Source organism: Artemia sp. Qi Xiang Cuo, chromosome 7, assembly GCF_049724085.1.
Source record: "Artemia sp. Qi Xiang Cuo chromosome 7, ASM4972408v1, whole genome shotgun sequence".
Classification (NCBI taxonomy): Eukaryota; Metazoa; Arthropoda; class Branchiopoda; order Anostraca; family Artemiidae; genus Artemia; species Artemia sp. Qi Xiang Cuo.
Window position 1 is genome coordinate 58610205 of NC_142800.1, and position 12656 is coordinate 58622860.

A 12656-nucleotide genomic window follows, 5' to 3' on the forward strand; every position below is an offset into this window, starting at 1 on the left:
CCGACAAAGCTAAACGACACCTTTGGATTATGGAGTCCCTCCTTGCTGTGAATCAGCAGTTTTGCAGTTTAGTAAACCAGCCCTCAGGGTTTCCGTAGAGAACCTTCCTGTTTCAAGTTGATCTTATTGTACGTATTTGGTGTATCTACCAGTGTTGTCTACCTATTTTTTGCAGTTGATTGTTTCTTTTTCTGTTTTTCTTGTATACGTCATTGTTTTCCTGTATACTTGATTGGTAATAAAAGTCCATTCATTCAATCATAAACAGTGTTTTGACGAAGTCCTAGCGACCAATTTTTTCTCTACTTCAATAATTGCCCAGCGTTATTGAAAAGTACGACAATTTTCATGCTTTTCTCAAAAACAGAACGGTTCTCATGCTTAGCCACCGGGTAGGGCACCAGCTCAGCGTTATCCTACGTTTTAACCAGGTTTTTGGGACCTAATTTTGTTCCTCTCTTTGCAGAGATTATTTGAAAAAAACTACGTTTTCTAAAGAGTTAAAGAGGCTGAGTTACAAGGTCGAACCTTAAAACGTACAGGGATTAGGAGGCACAGTAGGGGGCTGCCGCCCCCAAACCCCCGCTTTCGCAGCCTTTAAATATAAAAAACAAATTTCTTTAAACTGAAAGTAAGGAGCGACATTAAAACTTAAAACGAACAGAAATTATTCCGTATATGAAAGAGGCTGTGCCCTCCTCAACGCCTCGCTCTTTACGCTAAAGTTTTTATTGTTTAAAAAAAGAGTTGTGAGAAAGTCAAACTTTAGCGTAAAGAGCGAGGCGTTGAGGAGGGCACAGCCTCTTTCATATACGGAATAATTTCTGTTCGTTTTAAGTTTTAATGTCGCTCCTTACTTTCAGTTTAAAGAAATTTGTTTTTTATATTTAAAGGCTGCGAAAGCGGGGGGTTTGGGGGGCGGCAGCCCCCCTACTGTGCCTCCTAATCCCTGTACGTTTTAAGGTTCGACCTTGTAACTCAGCCTCTTTAACTCTTTAGAAAACGTAGTTTTTTCAAATAATTTCTGCACGTTTTTGTACAGTAAATTACTTATTATTGCTTGACTAACTGTTAGCTGATCGTGTCAGGAGTTGAAGTTGGGGGGCTGCCGCCCCCAAACCCCCCGCTCTTGAACATTCTTGTGTTAAGGCTTTTAATTCCTGAATACGCAAATCACGTCGTACAGGGTGCCTCCTAATCCCTGTACGTTTTAAGGTTCGAAATTGTGACTCAGCCTCTTTAACAGCCCCCCAACTGTGCCTCCTAATCCCTGTACGTTTTAAGGGTTGAGCTTGTAACTCAGCCTCTTTAACTCTTTAGAAAACGTAGTTTTTTTCAAATAATAAACATATACAGGTTAGACATTCTTTTTTATGAAAATTTTCGCGCAGATATTTTAATAAAAAAGCATGTCTAAACGGTTTTTCTGTATTATTTTAAAAAAAATAAGGTTTTTAGTAAATATAAATTCGGGGGATAATTTTTTCGGTCTGAAAATATCAAAAGGCCCTAACAGGTCAAATTCTGCTTCGAATGAGTCCTCATTCAACCGGATCCGTTGCCAACTGTGGCCTGTAGGCGTGGCTAAGAAAAAAAAAATGATGAATTTTAAGTGCCTATATTTGGTTTTTTGAAAACAGGGAAGGAGTGATTGGATTGAGCTGAAATTTCGAGGATAAGCTCCCGGGCCCTAGGATAGCTTGACCTCTAAATTTCAGTCCAATCGGACAACGTTAAAGGGGGGCTGTGGTGGGAGGGTCCAAACTTCCGGCCCAGTTTACCCCATGAAGATAAAGTCGGAGGAGGATGAAATTTTGCAAGTTTCTTAGTTTGAGCTTATGCTACAAAATGCGATTACCGCCGTCTCTCTGCAACCTCTAGGACCTGAAATCGCTTAACATTGTGGTGGGTCGCCTCTTTAGAGAGGCACAAGTGTGCCTCCTTGACTTTAGAGAGGCACAAGTGTGCCTCCTTGATATAGAGGCACAAGTGTGCCTCCTTGATTACTTATTATTGCTTGACTAACTGTTAGAGGATTGTGTATTATTCTTTTCTTTCTCGAAAGGGTGTTTTAAGGGTCGACCTTGTAACTCAGCCTCTTTAACTCTTTAGAAAAAATAATTTTTTTCAAATAATTTAAAAGAGAAACTGAATTTTTTTTTAATTTAAATTCAGTATATAAAAAATTTTATCTAACGGTGAATCGAACTCGGGTTTTCCGCCTGGCTGCCAGAAGTCTCACCGCTACACTAAAGAGACATAATTGAAAATGTTTTTTAGAGATGTGTTGAATCTTTTTGACGCAAGCAAAACTTGATATTTGGTTTTTGGAAAACAGGGAAGGAGTGATCAGATTGAGCTGAAATTTCGAGGACTAGCTTCCAGGCCCATGAAAAGATTATCCTCTAAATTTCAGCCCAATCAGACAACGTTAAAGGGGGGTTGTGGTGGGAAAAATTAACATGGGCTAATATAGGAAAACAAGGTTTTTCGTAAATGTAAATTCGGGGGATAATTTTTTCGGTCTGAAAATATCAAAAGGCCCTAACAGGTCGAATTCTGCTTCGAATGAGTCCTCATTCAACCGGATCCGTTGCCAACTGTGGCCTGTAGGCGTGGCTAAGAAAAAAACAAGAAATGATGAATTTTAAGTGGCTATATTTGGTTTTTTGAAAACAGGGAAGGAGTGATCGGATTGAGCTGAAATTGCGAGCATAATCTCCCGGGCCCGAGGAAAGCTTAACTTCTAAATTTCAGCCCAATCGGACATCGTTAAAGGGGGGATGTGGTGGGAGGGTCCAAACTTCCGGCCCAGTTTACCCCATGAAGATAAAGTCGTAGGAGGATTAAATTTTTCAAGTTTCTTATTTTGAGCTTGGGCTACAAAATGCGATTACCGCCGTCTCTCTGCGACCTCTAGGACCTGAAATCGCTTAACATTGTGGTGGGTCGCCTCTTTATAGAGGCACAAGTGTGCCTCCTTGATTAAGACAAAAAAAAAACAGGTTTTTTAAATGGAAGTAAGGAGCGACATTAAAACTTAAAACGAACAGAAATTATTCCGTATATGTCCCTTCCTAAACGCCTCGGTCTTTACGCTAAAGTTTTTTATTGTTTTAAAAAATAGAGTTGTGAGAATGAGCCAGGCCGCTCCTTACTTACAGTTCGTTACCACGAACTGTTTGAATTTCACCATTGTTGAATCCTCATTGCATATCACCAGAAATATAATCTCTTTTTGACACGAAGTTATGTGACTTTGAAACAATTCCTTGTAATTCCATTATAAAAAAGAAACTTAGTTCAATCGGGTTTTTTTTTTTTTTTACTCATTCCAAGAATTATTTTGCCCTGCTAAGGCCCATTTTGAATTTTTCCAACGATTCAAAAAGTTAAACAACATTTTAACGACGTTCAATGATTGACTTTTTTGCCTTCACCTCCAGGATTGCTCACCGCGGTCGAAAGTTCATGCCAACCACGTTTTATGCTTTCTTCGATAACTTGATAATTTTTATGCTTAGCTGTTCCACAAGAATACCAAGGACTGGAATATAACTCAGAAATATCTCCAATACAGCGTTCTTAGCAAAATGTAATTCTTGGTAATTATCACAGTTTATATAATTATCCAGTATGATCTTTCCCTATCACACCCATTATAAAAACCCAGACCGAGGTGCGAGTGCTCCAGAGAACGTTTTTGCAGATATAAACATAAGCGGCATTAGATCTTTTCATGGGTAGACAAAGATTAATCACCTACGGAACAAGTACTGACAAAACCACTTGGCCGGCTCAACCAATAAGTGGACAATAAGTGCAGAAATAAGTGGGAGCTTTTTGTTCGCACCGAGAATGAAGAGCCAGAAATCATCTGCGGTAAACTTACTGGATAATTATATAAACTGTGGTAATTATAAAGCTGCAAGTCATAGCTTTCTTTTTGCATTGTTACTGGCAGAGATGAAAATGATTTCTCTCAGGTTACTCTGTTTTAAATCTATCCTTTTTTTTATGCATCTATTAATCTGGACATGCAATCAAACTTGAGTAGAAAACGATTAATATTTCTTTGGTAGAAATGCCAAGGATAATCTGGCTTTCTATTGCAACATGTTTCTTTACTAGTGAGTGATAGGTGCTGTTTCTTTGGAAAGTGTTGTATATGTTACGGTGAAAGACCGAAATCTGGTAAATGTTGACATTCAGACATTCACCGGTTAATGTCCAAAATTTCTTTTTCTCTGCTTGGATTCAGTGAGCTTTGTTAGTCATATGCAAGTTTTGATGGTAAAAGCTAAAGTTAGGTTAAATTAGGTTATAAATCTCAGAAATGGATTAAAAACCTAACCTATCCAATCCCGTCACCATCAAACCTTGCATAAAACTGAAAAAGCTGACTTGTAAAGCTGACTAAATCCACGGAGAAAAAAAAAGAAATTTCGGACAATCGCTGTTGAATGTCGACAGTCTCCAAATATAGTATTTAATATATATATATATATATATATATATATATATATATATATATATATATATATATATATATATATATATATATATATATATATATATATATATATATATATATATATATATATATATATATATATATATATATATATATATATATATATATATATATATATATATATATATATATATACCTCCTCTCCTCTTGGTGACCTTAAAAATTTTCTTTAGAAAAATCTCATAATTTATGCCACCTACTCTTTTCTTAATAAAAATAACCTCTTCAAAAAAATTCAATTTATTAAAATATTATAAAAATTAAACATTCCCAAATATACCAGTGCCTAAAAATAGAGCTATACTACAATTCAATTTTCTTATACCTTTTAGGTTCACCCGGTATCTTAGGCTGCCCTTCCCCTTTGGAGTACCCCTTCCATCGTGACCTTAAATTACACTTTGCATAACCCTTTTCCCCGAATTCTATTTCCCCCGATATATAGTTCACTACCGAACTATATCGAACTATTAATTGAAATTATTATTGTCTTAACTTTTGTTCTAATTACAATTAACTTTTCAGAGAAAGTTGTATCCCTCTCTTCAAAGGCCTTTTGGGCAAATAAGCTGGTGGATATGCCATTTCCAAACATGAACTCTAATGGATGTAACTTCACTACCTGCCCCCTTGAAAATGGAAAAGCTACAACCTACGCATATAATTTGAACATTGCGAAGTCTTTTCCGAGTGTAAGTAATTTTTATGTTATATAGCAGTCAGTTAATTTAAATGTGTCTGATTAGAATTAAAAGCGGTGAAAAGCGGTATATATATATATATATATATATATATATATATATATATATATATATATATATATATATATATATATATATATATATATATATATATATATATATATATATATATATATATATATATATATATATATATATATATGTATATTCGTAAGACACTGCCAATAGTATTTTCCCGTATTTTCCTGGCAAGTCTCTGTTACATTAATTAGGTAAAAACAAGCTTTTTTTTATTGAAAGTATGGAGCAACATTAAAACTTAAAATGAACAGAAATTGTTCTGTATTAGAGGGGGCTGTCTCTCTTCAAAATATGTTTAAAGCTTTATAAATGATTCTTATTCAAAATCAACGGCCCTTGTGTTTCAGCCATCGTTCTTAAGGTATTGGGAAAAAAACTCAAATTTTAGCGTAATGAGTGAGGGACTTAGGAGGGGACAGCCTCCTTCACATAGAGAATAATTTTCTCTCGCTTTAAGTTTTAATGCTGCTCCTTACTTACAGTGGAAAAAATTTGTTTAAATTTTTTTTTCCGATCGTTTTTCAAGTCCTGTCGGAAGATCCTCCTCCTCCTCCTCCACGTAAAATTTTATAAACCCCCACCCCAAATTTCTTACCGTGGAGATTAATCCCCCCCCCCTGTGGAAAATTCCCCCTGGAAAATTCTCACCACATGTAAAATCGATTGGTTAAAAAGACAGTAAGACAAGTAAAAATAATACCGTATATGAATTCCAAAAAAGGATTTGACCCCCCCCCCGCCGCGTGTCCAATTTATTCCCGAAAAAAGCTCCTTGTAACACTTGCCCTTCTACTACTACTGCATCTATTAGCAACTCACTGAAGAACCAAGCTACCTTAGATCAACACTGTTACGTATAATCCTCCTCCATATCAATCTATTCAGAGTCTCTTTTTTTACAGCTACCCACGAAGTTCCCATTTCCTTTGAATCTTTCACTATGAGGTCTTCCCCCCCCTGACGGGGACGACCGGCTTTCCGTTTAGCCCTAGATGGTTGGCCGAAAAGAACAATCTTCGGCAATCTGTCATCCTTCATCCGCACAACGTGCCCTAACCACCTCAACCTTTCTTTCATTATAGCCCTAGAGAGCGGTATTGAACCACATTTTTCGTATAGCCTATTGTTTGAAATACGGTCAGTCAGCCGGGTACCCAGAACAATCCTTAAGCAATTTCTTTGGGAAACATCGAGCAAATCTTCATACACTTTTCGGAGCGTCCATGCTTCAAAGCCATATTCGACCACTGTTATCACTGTAGCTTCTAATATTCTAATTTTGGTTTGCAGACTTATCTTCTTATTCTTCCAAACTTTTTTTAACTGTGAAAAAACACCCTGAGCCTTGGCTATTCTATTTTTAACATCTTCACTGCTCCAACCATCTTTACTGATAATACTACCAAGGTAAGTGAAGCTGCCCACCTGATCTATCTTTTCATTACCCAACGTCACCTTTTCATCTTCACTTATTCCTAGCCTTAGTGACCTAGTCTTCCTAACATTAATTTTCAAACCAATTCTAACACCCCCAACACGCAAAACCTCCAAAACCTTATTCATTTTGCTCTCACCTTCCATCTAGGATGCTTAAATCATCAGCATAATCCAAGTCCAGGAGACTTTTTCCTCCCCATTTGATTCCGTGGTCTCCCATTGCCTTTCCTGTGCTCCTTAAAACAAAGTCCATCAAAATAATGCATATAAAGGGGGATAGAACACAACCCTGCTTAACTCCTGATTTATTACAAAACCAGCAGCTAACCTCATTTCCTACCTTAACCGCAGCAATGTTATTCTCGTAAATAGCACTTGCCCTTCCCCCAAAGAAAAATTCTGGCTAGGGTTATGGGACCCATCAGTGCTCTTTTCAACACCATGTCGGTAGGCGTGTGAATTTAATATATTGATCTACATAAACACATTACCGTGACAGGAGGAATTCTAAATTCCAAATTTTGGTAGAGAGAACCGTGAAACCTCTACAGTCGGGTTATCTGATATACTGAATTTAATGGTTTGATTCAAGACTCCTTGCCAATTTGGGGGCGTTTCCCCCAATTTTGAAAATCCGGCAAATTTTTTTAATGTTCTTAGTTTTTGATAGTTAATATTAAACATGGAATCAGAATGAAAAAGCTAAATCTTTCTATGTATAAAAGTTTCCCAAACTTCTGTCTTTTTGAGCTCTAGTCACTATTAGCCCGAGTCACTCCTTACTTACAATTTGTTATCACGAAATGTTTGTAAAATCTCATGTTGGAAAGTTACGGGATTTTTTTTTTAGGGAAGTGGGTGTATTTTGTTTCCTTCTGGGATTCAAGAAAAGTTGGATGCTAGAAACAGAAAGAAAAAAACAAAGTAAGTAAAGTAAGGGAACTGCTTTTTTGGTTCAGCAGTACGATTTGAGCCTAAGAACAATGTAGCTGTATCATTGGGACAGCCTTTCAGATGACAACGTCACAGCCCAAAAACTGGAATAGTATCACCCGTCAATAGAGAACACCCGGTATCATAATAAAAAAAAACCCTACGTCTTCAGAGGTAATAAAACACGGGATTGGCACTTGTCAAATCATCAGGCAAAGGACAAGCTTCGAGGAGACATCAAATCTTGTCTTGGAAAAGATATCTTGTCTTGAAAAGGCCGAAAGTTTTCGATAATTTGAAAAGGAAAAAAGAGTCACTAACAATATGGTTCTTGGCGTTTACACCCCCCCCCCTCTGGAGAAAATACACCTGAAAGATACCCCCCCCCCCGTGGAAAATAAGGATGTCCAAATTTGAGAATTTTATTTGAGTTTTGTTTTTTTAATTTCCGTAGGGGAAAGGAATTTTGACACTTATGTATTATGCACCACTCACTCAAGTTTACGCTGTGTAAAACTAGAGAACAAACCCGTTTCTTCGTTATTTTCTTTAAGCTTAGCGCGAGTCAAGACAAAGACAAGTGACAGATTATATGGGAAATATATAATTTGGGGGTACTTGTGTATAATCTGGGTACACACGAAAGAAAGACCGTTTCGAAATCTCAAAGCTGCTATTGATAAACAGGTTTCCATTGCATAGTGAGATATTGCTCACTCCGTTTCAAAGATTTAAACTTTAGTTTTTTGGGGTTTAGAGGGACTAAAAGGTAGCTATGTGAGATTAGATTAGGCTACGTATTGCTAATTTTCAATTAGCTGGTACCCACGCGATAATGCGAAGACCAGATAAAAACCTGTCTGTCTGCAATGATAAGTGACTGAATGAAAAAAGGATGTTAAAATTACAATTTGCGATTTGCCAAAGACACAAAAAGATAGTGGGTTCTGCCAAAGACATAACCCACGACATTACAGAGTTCTGGGCGCATAATAGTACTTTGTAAATCTTATAATTTTGTTCCTAAACCATTATATTTTTATCCTATTTTGTTTTATTTTAGTACCCCTGTTTTTGTACTGGGTATCTGTCTCGCTTGATGCATACTAAAAGGTTTTTATCCTATCTGATATTCGCATTATCGCGTGGGTACTAGCTAATTGAAAAGTACCTACGTATTTAATATATGCTATCCTTTACCCCCTCCCCCCTCCCTCTAATGTGCAAATATATAGCCCAAATTTTTTTCTGAACTATTATATTTTCATCCTATTTTGTTTTATTTCATTAGAATTAACTAAACTTCACTTCTCATGTGTGCATTAATATTCTACAAAAGTATCAATTGGGATTTATTTTTGCTTATAAGGGGGGGGGGGGTAAAGTATTTGGCAAATTTGAAAACAGAAAACAATTATTATTTAAAAATATGCATAAAAATTTTACCTAGCACATTTTCCAAGCAGATCCACTATAATTTACTCCCTCCCCTGAGGCGACGGTGTGGATGAGGAAGGGCAGTCCTCATCCTATACGGAATAAATTATGCTTATTTTAGGGTTTAATGTTACTCTTTACATTCATAATAAAAGCATAGACCAGAAATATTCCCAGAAATCATAAAGGAGTATATATAAATTTCACATTTTTAAAGTTCCTTTTGTACCCCCTCTCCCTAAAAAAATACGTCCTCCCTCCAAAACACATCCTGGTTATGGCCTTGGGGATTATACATCAATTTCTACCTTCAGCCCCTTCTTGTATTTCCGTTAGAACTAATTCTGTGTTTATCTGATGGCTCAATGAGAGCTGGGATTTTTTGGCACCAAAGTGCACCCTTTGAGGTGTCTCTCTCCCTCCCTAACTACAAAAAATCATAGAGCCCCATTGTAGAAGTTTAAGTGTCTTATTAAGTTTTGTAATTTGTCCATTGCTTACAGATAGTATTTGTTATTGGGACCCATGCGAACATTATTCGCGGGGGAATTCTCTGCCGGGGGGGGAGGGGGGGGGTTCGGGAATAATTTTTTGTCAGCGGGGATATATATTCCATGGGAGGGCATGGGTGATTTTTTGGGGGGGGGGGGGGGTAAACGTATATAACCATCTTTGCCATGGAGCAGCGATACATTTTTAATGAATAGTAAACAACAAAGCTGTGAGAGATCTGATATTTCTATAAAAAATCAATCGAAAACAGTTCTATCCTAAGACCGAGGATTTGAATGAAGGGGTCTGGGTACTCGCTTGATCGTGGCCAGCATTGCTTATCATAAATTGAATCTATTCCAAGAGTATAATGCTAGTGGTAATAAATATGTTTTTAATCCAACCAAAAGCCGATAGGCTCAAAGATAGAATACACAAAGAAAGACATAAAACTTCTTCAAAATAAATTCTGTTGTTTAAAAATAAGGACATCTTTTGCAACCAACGAACTTGGAAGCATACGCCATACCATTAACATCCACGGTACTTTGTGTTAGGTGATGAACTGCTCTGAGACAAAAGATATTCGTATAGTTTCACGCAGCCGAGGGTTTGTTTCCATAGATTTTTGTTGTACGCTGATTGTTCAAACAGCCTGGTCCTCTAAGCTATTTTTTGCCATGAAAGGAGATTTGACAAGGCCGTGGAGGTATTTCGTGTAGTTTTTTGCCCCACGATTCGCACATTCTTCTTTTTCAATAAGCGAGCCATATGGAACGCTTTGCTTAAGTCTATAAAAAACACTAGAATCTCCGTCACCAGTGCACCGAAGATATCGTAACCCGTGCATCTCTTCACTAATGCGAAAACCTTCAACCAGAATGTCTGTCTCCACACTTTTAGATAGACCCTTATAATTTATGAAGCATACATGACTGACGGGATTTTTGCCCTTTTTCACAGCTCTGAAGCAAAAATAACAATATTTATTTTTATCCCCACATATAATAGTTTTTGGTGAAAGCGTCAATAATGACCCCTACACATCCTTTGACTGTGTAGTCATGGCCCTTGCTGAGTTTGTTCCACCCCACCCCACCCCCACCCCATCACACACTACTATAGTCCAATAGGAACTATTCAGAAACCTGTTTTCGTGAACTGCCATTTTCAGTGACTCCTCTCCGTTTTGCTGTAAGATTTCCGTCAACGTTTCCATCCATACGGTGCCAATTACCGATTCAGTTTGAATGAAAGTCTCTTTTGACATAGGGCAGATGCCTAAGACGCCCAGTATTTCAGGTAGAGTGGCGTAGCCTCCACCTGTCCCCATAACACCTCACACAACCTTAAAGTTCATATCTCCTCGTAAATTGTAATAGCGCTCTGCTGTTCCTTTAGGCTTGCTGTCTGTAAAGGTTTTCAAATAGTCTTTTACACTTGTTGTGGGAGAACCAGGATCGTTTTTTATGATTTTTTTTCAATTACAGGCCCCAAAAGTCAAAAGCTATGCCTGGTTTCCACGCGTTTACAGGCTGCGATACAGTATCTTGCTTTTCTGGCATTGGAAAGCAGAAAGCCTTTGATGTCTGGAGTAGTTATACCGATGCAACTGAAGCGTTCTTGGATTTGTCGGCTGCGTCGACTGCTGCGAGACCGCGAACGTAAGAGCTACTGGAGAAATTTTTAGTTTTATGCTATGAGCGGACAAGCGAAGTCCAGGGTGTTGACGAAGCAAGAAAAGTGCTTGTTGCCAAGGGACGGCGGATTGACCGCATCCTACCAACATCCGACGCCCTTCTTTAGCACACCAGACGCGCAAACTTTCAGGCTGGCCGAATTTGGGGAAGAGCAGCGGACCCCATTCAGAATCCGCCTTCCCCCTCTGAATTTGGAAAGAAGCTGGTAAATAATGAGTGGCATCCTGTCTGGACGACGCTACTCGAGGCTTCCAAGGCGTGCAAAGAACTGGTCAAATGTGGCTCCAAGAAAGCATGCAAGCCACCATGCAAGTTCACGAAGGCTTTACTACCGTGCATGGATCTGTGTGCCCGTAATGCAGCGTGCTACAGATCTGATGCCAGCAACGAATAGGCTGCTGAACCAGGGTGTTCTGCGTACCACTTTTCTCTTTTTTCTTATTTTTTCCTCTTTTTATTTCTTCCTTCAGTGATTAAAGTCATATCTTTAAACGAAATTTATAGTAGTGGATTTGAATCTTAAAGGAGGGGGAACGAGGGGGGATGCAGTTGTAGTTTTGCGCGTCACAGCTGTCATCCTTGTTTTTTTTTTGCCCAGTGTTTGCCACCTACTCCCGGTAGAGTAATCATAACCGCCGCAGCTAAAATTGAAAAGAAATTCATTTTTGCATTTCCCCTGCCCCCCCCCCCCCAGTTTCCCCTATTCAGGATTTAGGATGTAATACTGTACCACTCAATCTTGAGAATGCCTCCTGAAATGGCGAGAACAAACTTAGAGACAGCAGATCAAAAATTTGCCTTCTTTAGTATTTCCCCCGGGAGAAATATTTACCCCTGTTCCCCCTCCCAGGACATCCTCCGCACTTTCGCCGTGGCATTCAATCAGTGGCAATATTAGATTGAACAAACAAACCGAATACCAATTTGAAATAGGCCAAAACAAATATTTTCCATTTCCCCTGTTAGGGGAATTTCACCCCCCCTTCCCCCACACCACCCCTCCCTTTGATGGTTGGACACTCCATTTTCCATCACTGCTTCAATTTCTTTCTAATACCGAGTATACACACCGAATATCAAGCTAAAATAGGGAAAAATATAGGGAATTTTTTTTTTTGCTTTTCCTTCTTTTGAGTGACTTTTACTCCTTGTTTCCCCCTCTTAGATGGTCGGACCGCTTGTGTCCCAGTCTCATTCGAAAGAGTACATCTAACTGCCCCTGTGGACCAACTTTCACACTTTTTTCCAAATTTGCACGAACCCTTGACTAAGCGACTAGACTATTTGTGGTTCTCTCAGCGGACAAACTCCAATTAAAGACAAGTAGTCAATTAAACGCAA